This window comes from Leopardus geoffroyi, chromosome C1 (genome assembly GCF_018350155.1).
Source record: "Leopardus geoffroyi isolate Oge1 chromosome C1, O.geoffroyi_Oge1_pat1.0, whole genome shotgun sequence".
Taxonomy (NCBI): domain Eukaryota; kingdom Metazoa; phylum Chordata; class Mammalia; order Carnivora; family Felidae; genus Leopardus; species Leopardus geoffroyi.
The window spans coordinates 69,978,837-69,985,505 of NC_059328.1; the positions used below are offsets into that span (position 1 = coordinate 69,978,837).

Consider the following 6,669-nt stretch of genomic DNA (forward strand, 5'->3'; position numbering starts at 1 on the left):
GTTCACTAAACCCAACTGGCCACAGAGTCTGAAAATGGAGTCAAAAGCCATAAAAACAATTGCATAAAATAAGAATATAGGTACTTTATGTTCCTAAGCATCTCATGTATATAACTTACCCATCCTGCTCCAAATCCACCACTGCTTCGGCTTTGCCTGAGATGATAACCTTTTTAACTTGTAATTTTTGCTCTCTACATTTTCTTGAACACATCATTAACTCTGGAATTTGACCTGAAATCATCTTTGTTCTTCCCTCCCAAACTCATAAAGGCTATATGAAAGGTACATAGTAAAAACTGGGTGCATCTCTCTCTCTCTCTCTCTCTCTCTCTCTCTCTCTCTCTCTCTCTCCCTGTCTCAAAAGAAACACTTAAAGCTACTGTTTCTGGAATCAGCATCGAACACTTTCTCTTCCCTCCCCTGTCAGGGACCTACATGATAGGATATCCTATGAAAATATGCTGTGAATGTTTTATGAGTGTGCTTTTACTTAACCAGGAAGTCTGGAAGGAGGAGAGTGACCTAACCTGCCACATTTTCTTTATGAGAACATCTTCCTTGTGATCTATGGCTTCATGAAGTAGGCATAGAGTTTCAAAGTTGCCCTTGAATCCTGGGTCAAGAAATGCCACCAACATATATTCTTTCCTGTCACACATTTCAATGAATGTGTAGTTTCTCCAGCCAATGTCATTACTTTGAATTTGATTTGTGAGCATTCCACAAAAAGGTGTATATGCCTGTATATGATAAACAGAAGAACCTGACTTCGATTTCCATTATTATGTTTGAATTCCTGAGTGAGTGCTTCAGACGGCCCATATTGATCTTTATCCATCTTTCATTCCTCCCTCTCTTCCTCCTTTCCTTGCTTCCTTCTTTGCTTCCTCTTTTTCATTATTTCTTTCAGATGATGAGGGCAAGAAGAAAAATGACTAGAGAAGCTAGAAATGATCCTGCAACTTTGATATAAGAACAAAAACAAAAACAAATGCTCTCCCTCCAAACACCCATTTTTCTCTTGAGAACCTCTGGGGAACTAGTTAAAACGGTTGCTAGGCAGCCTGTTCTTCATCTCACGATGGGTTAGAACTATGTTCATGTTTACTGAGATACTCTGGCAAAATTCTAAAATGAGTGGCTTTTTATTTTATAACTCCAGTTTAATTAATAACTAACATTTTAGGCATATTTATAGCAATCGAATATATGGAAATTCTAATTCAGTGAGTTAGGTATGTTTCCAAAATTCCATCACCTTTTTAGCAACTTATTTTTTATTATTTTTTTAATCTCCATATTTTACTGCCTTCGAGTTTACTTGGAAATTGTACACACCAATCTGCTCACAAAATATCTAGTCTATTTTATCATTCTTCAAAAAGAGCTATATTTTCCACCACTTCCCTTGAGAGACTGCACCTGAATCTATTAGCAATGAGATTGTCAAAGAAATTATATTAACAGCCAGAAAGATAAATAAATAGTATATTATACGTTGACGCACATAAAGACACAGACATAATTTGTGTGCATAGGCACGTGTACTAATTTTCACAAAAATGAGTGCACATATATGACTTCTTCCATTTATTTCTGGTTATAACTCTACTAACCATGATAAAAATATGTTCTCATTATAGTATAGATATCTCTGAAGACATTTCTCTTTTTTCATTTTGGGGAGATCTAAAGTACTTTTAAGATTTCTTCATTTATTTCTATGTTGTGTTATTAACCTTTATTGCTTTTCCCTTGAATGTGTTTATTTTAGATATTCAGGTAAGTGAAATAACCCACAGATAGTCTCTATAAGAAATGGGGAATGAAAGGAGTGATACAGATTGTTATCTAAGTCATGCTACTGAAGGAATAGCATATTTCTGGCCCAGGTTCTTCTGCATCCTTGCCATTGGTCTCCTTTTCCTTCGTGACTCATTGTGAATTGATCTGTAAAACTCTGTCATCTGTTAGTCTTTCAGTTCTTACTATGTTCCAAAGCTAGTGCACTGATTCAATCCCATATTCCCAGACCAGGGTTTCTTAACCTATAGTGAATGAACTGTCCCATCTATATCTGCCCCCACTTTTTATTTCCTGTTTTTTTTTTCAGTTTTGCTTTGTTTTATTTATTTTATTTTCTCAAACAGCCACCATGCATTCCATCAGATTTTTTAAAGAGACTCCAAAAATACTAAGAAAGTTTATCTAGATAACAGTTAAGATCTTTGTAATAACTCTGAGGTGTAGGCATACCTCCACTTTCTTTTGATGTTTGCTTTATACATTAGGATAAGGGAGAAGTCCTGTTCTGTCCAGTGCTGAAAATGGCAAGTGAGACAGGTGTAATCTCAGATTAAGGAATCTTATTTAGAAAAAGGTTATATGATCAGTGACATTTAGATTAACTTCCTAATAATGATAGATCTGGTTAGTTATTTGTAATTTTATTATTTTATTTATTTATTTATCTATTTATTTTTATAGTTTGGTTTTCTCATGGAGTTTATTTGGGCAGACCTGGGGACAGGGAGGCTCTACACCTATAAGAAGGTGTTGGGTCTCTTGGTAGTAAAGCGTGGCTTGTGCTGGTGACACAGGACCCGGTGGGGCAGCAGGAACTTGATCTTGGAGCTGTGGAACTGCTTGGCTGCCGGTGGGCAGCACTTTCTGGCTGCAGTCTCCTTCACTTTCATGATCTGGATCCAGTGGGCCTGGGCATGGTGTTGGGCGCCCATGGCACCATGGCAATGGGTGACACCACCTACAGTGATCAGGTCCTGGTACTCCTGGCAGATGTTGTGGATGCTGCTGCGGGAGTCATAGCACAGCCAGATGCTGAAGTTCTTCACCCTCAAGGGGGATTTCTTGAACACTTGTCCAGGGTAGACAGTTTGCCCTGAACACTTCTTCATCCTCTTCAGGTGAGACACAGAGTAGGAGAAGCGGGACTTGGCCACAGCATGAAGTGCAGGGATTCACATGTGATACAGGGGCAGAATGCGGCATTTGGGGGTGGACAGGCAGCACCCCAGCACTTTGTACTTTTGTGGGGTGCCCAAAGCCTTCATGGCAAACTCTGCTCTCGTTGCCATCCAAGGAAGGTATTTGTAATTTTAATTGAGCTTAGTTAGTCTCTCCATTAACAATAGTAAGAAAGATGTTGAAAAGTCTGAATCCCTAGGTAACAAACTGCTTAATACAAGGGGTGGCCCGGGGCACCTGAATGGCTCAGTCAGTTAAGCGGCCGACTTGGGCTCAGGTCATGATCTCATGGTTCATGGGTTTGAGCCCCGCATTGGACTCTGGGCCAAAAGATCAGAGCCTGGAGCCTCCTCCGAATTCTGTGTCTCCCTCTCTCTCTGCCCTCCGCTCTTGTGCTCTCTCTCTTCTCTCTGTCTCAAAAATAAATAAACATTAAAAAAAAGTACAAGGGGTAGCCAGTGGGTATGGGTGGTCTTTGCAGCAGCCCTAACAAACTGAGTAACATTGGATGAATCATTTAATCTTTATGTTCCTTAGTTACCTTGTCTTGAAATGGTAATGATAGTAGTTTTATGACTTCCTTTTCAGGGTCACTGTAATAATAAAATCCCGTAACTAAAAAGCTAAAACATGCATATGCAGTTCATATATATATATATATATATATATATATATATATGAAACTTTTGAGCTCTGAATGTAAATAAGGCAAGCATTTGCTTTGCACTGTAGCACCCCATCAACAAATCTGTTGGCCAATATTCTGATACTGAATATTCATATACAATATAGTAGTTCCATTTAATTTGAAGGAACAATATATAAACCTTCCCAAAACAAGACTCCTCTTCTGTTCTTTAAATAGTCTCCTTGGTATATGGGAGGCTATATATTAGGGTAGAGTAAAATGTAGTCAGATGAATTTAAGCTTTTATCTCTATATTACCATTTACTAGATCTGAGTCCCTGAAAAGTTAGTAGGTCCTTTATGAATGACAGTGTTCTTTATTCTTTTGAAGAAACCAATTACAGATTTATTTTCCTAATATCAGTTTTATGCTTTTACAAGTCCTTTGATTTTTTTTTCCTCCACTACCAATTTCTTAAAGTTTAATTATAGTATTGTCCTGAATTTACTGATGTTTTATCACTTCCTCTAGGACCATCTATGAATGCCATCAAAATGTTGATAATTTATTCCTCTACCAGAGAGAAATTCTTTAGGATCTACTGAAACTTCTGAAGATAACTTTTTTCTTATCTCTATTTATAAGTACCTCAATTCTTAAGTCACTCTTCTCAAAGTAAAGCGAAAGCACCCAGTAAAGACTGTTTCTAGAGGTCAAAGTGAAGAAAAGCTAGATCATCACAATTTTGGCCTTTTTTTCAATTTTTCTCTTCTTGTTTAACTAAGAATTATTTTTTGGTTAAAATGAATCCATTTAAATAAAAATTTAATTTTAAGACTCATTTGGTTTATAGTAGCTTCTTAAATTATCTTTAAACTGAATATATTTTTTGCAGAATATTCAGAAATAGTATTCATGTAAATGACTTCAGTTTATCCTGTAAAAGGTATCTATGAAACAAACAAGAAAATACTTTGGCTAAGTTATCCTGGGAGTAAAGGTAAAACACAAAGATTTGGTAAATTTAAAAGTAAAGGAATTAAAAGAATAGCTGGCATGTATGTCTTTGTTCCTTCCTTTTTTCTTTCTTTCCTTCCTTCCTTAACTATTTAAGAATAGTGTTATAACATCTGCAACTTACTTTCAGTGGATTCGGGATGAAGAAAGAGAAAGGAATATGCAAATGTGGCACACATTAACAATTAGTGAACGTTTGTATTTATTGTAGTACTCTCAGTTTTACTGTGGATTTGACACTTTTCAAGTTACAGTTTTAAAAATATGTGTGTATACCTAGCTTCTAAAATATATCAGGTACTTCCCTAGATACTAGGATAATTCAGTATTGAACAGAAAAATAAAGGCCCTGCCCCCTGGAGCTCATGATCTTTTTCAGGTGTCAGGCATTAGCCAATAGCTACACAGTTTTTAAAATCATTGTTGGTAAGTGTGATGATCATTCATGTCTGATGTTTATATAGGATCTATCTGGATCCCTACTTCTACTGGTCTAGTCTAGCACAGGGAACCTGTAGCCGGGTGATTGTTTAGCTTCAGAATCTTCGTATCAGGACCAAGCCACGGGCCTCAAACCAAGAAAAATAAACTGCCTTATCTGGGCTTTTATCTTTTTTTCCCTCCCATCCATTTTGCCTCCACTCACCTTGCCATCTATGGGATCTATAGTCTACTACTTTTTATCAGCAAAAAATAATTTCAAACTCCACTAGTGATATAAGCATATGATGTAGGGAAACAGTCTCTTGAACTCTGCCAAGTTTTAGATTCTGAATAGAAAATTCTCTTGGAGTCATGTGATTAATGGGATATGAATGGATGCAATGCATACAATTTCACGATCACTTCTGTGAAAGGAAAGTTCTTGCTTCCTCTTTCCTCTTTCCAGAGATTGGATGGGAGGACGGGGGACAGTTGAGAGCCAGCTTTCACTATTTCAGCAATCCTGTGTGTGACCTTGTGGAATAGTCACTCCATCCTAAATCATGCCCCTACTTCTGTACTATTACTGGAGAAGAAAATACAAATTCTCTCTTGTTTGAACGGCCCTGCTTTTAGCTTTCTTTTCTTTCGTTCTTAAGATTTCTTTTTTGTAGTCAGTTTGGCCTATATTCTAACTAATGTACACTTTAACTAAAAATCCAGGAACCATTATTGATTCTTCCTTCTTTGTTCCTCATCTTTTCTTTCTTCGTACAATAGTTGATATCCTCACTGATCCTTGCTTTAACTACTGAAGTAGTCACAAGTAGACTTGGTCTTTGAACCTTCTGACTTTAATCTCTTTCTCACCCTTCATACTTACATCAGCTTTTCATTTCTTCTTCTTCTGGTTTTTTTTTTTAGTTTATTTATTAATTTTGAGAGAGATAAAGGGAGGGAAGAAGGAGAGAGAGAGAAACAGAGAGTGAGAGAGAATCCCAAGCAGGCTCCATGCTGATGCGAGGCTCAAACTCATGAACTCGTGAGATTATGACCTGAGCCAAAATCAAGAGTCACATGCTTAACCAACTGAGCTACCTAGGTGCCCCAGCTTTATCTTTATGCATTTGTATTACTTGTTCTCCTCAAGAACATTCAGATTCTTTTCCTCTTTGTTTTTTTTTTTAAATTTTTTTAAATGTTTTTATTTATTTTTGAGACAGAGAGAGACAGAGCATGAGCAGGGGAGGGGCAGAGAGAGAGGGAGACACAGAATCTGAAGTAGGCTCCAGGCTTCTAGCTGTCAGCACAGAGCCTGACTCGGGGCTCAAACTCACGGACTGTGAGATCATGACCTGAGCTGAAGTTGGATGCTCAACCGACTGAGCCACCCAGGCGCCCCACCCTGTTTGGTTTTTTTTTTAAGTGCTGCAAGTTTTTGGCTTCAGCTTATATGTTATGCCCAAGTGGCTTTGAGAAAGGGCCACCTTCCCCAACTTCTTCACTCATTGAAATGATAAAAATGTCTGAAATTCTAATATGGCTGGCTTAAATTTTATCTATTATGTGAAAATCTTACCCCAGTTCTTCAGACTGAATTCACAATTCTTCT

At 37.4% G+C, this 6,669-nt stretch overlaps 1 pseudogene; it reads right to left on the reverse strand.

The window, feature by feature from the left end:
* Positions 1–2,490: 2,490 nt before the first annotated feature.
* Positions 2,491–3,074, reverse strand: LOC123600013 (annotated as a pseudogene).
* Between the last annotated feature and the right edge of the window lie 3,595 nt (positions 3,075–6,669).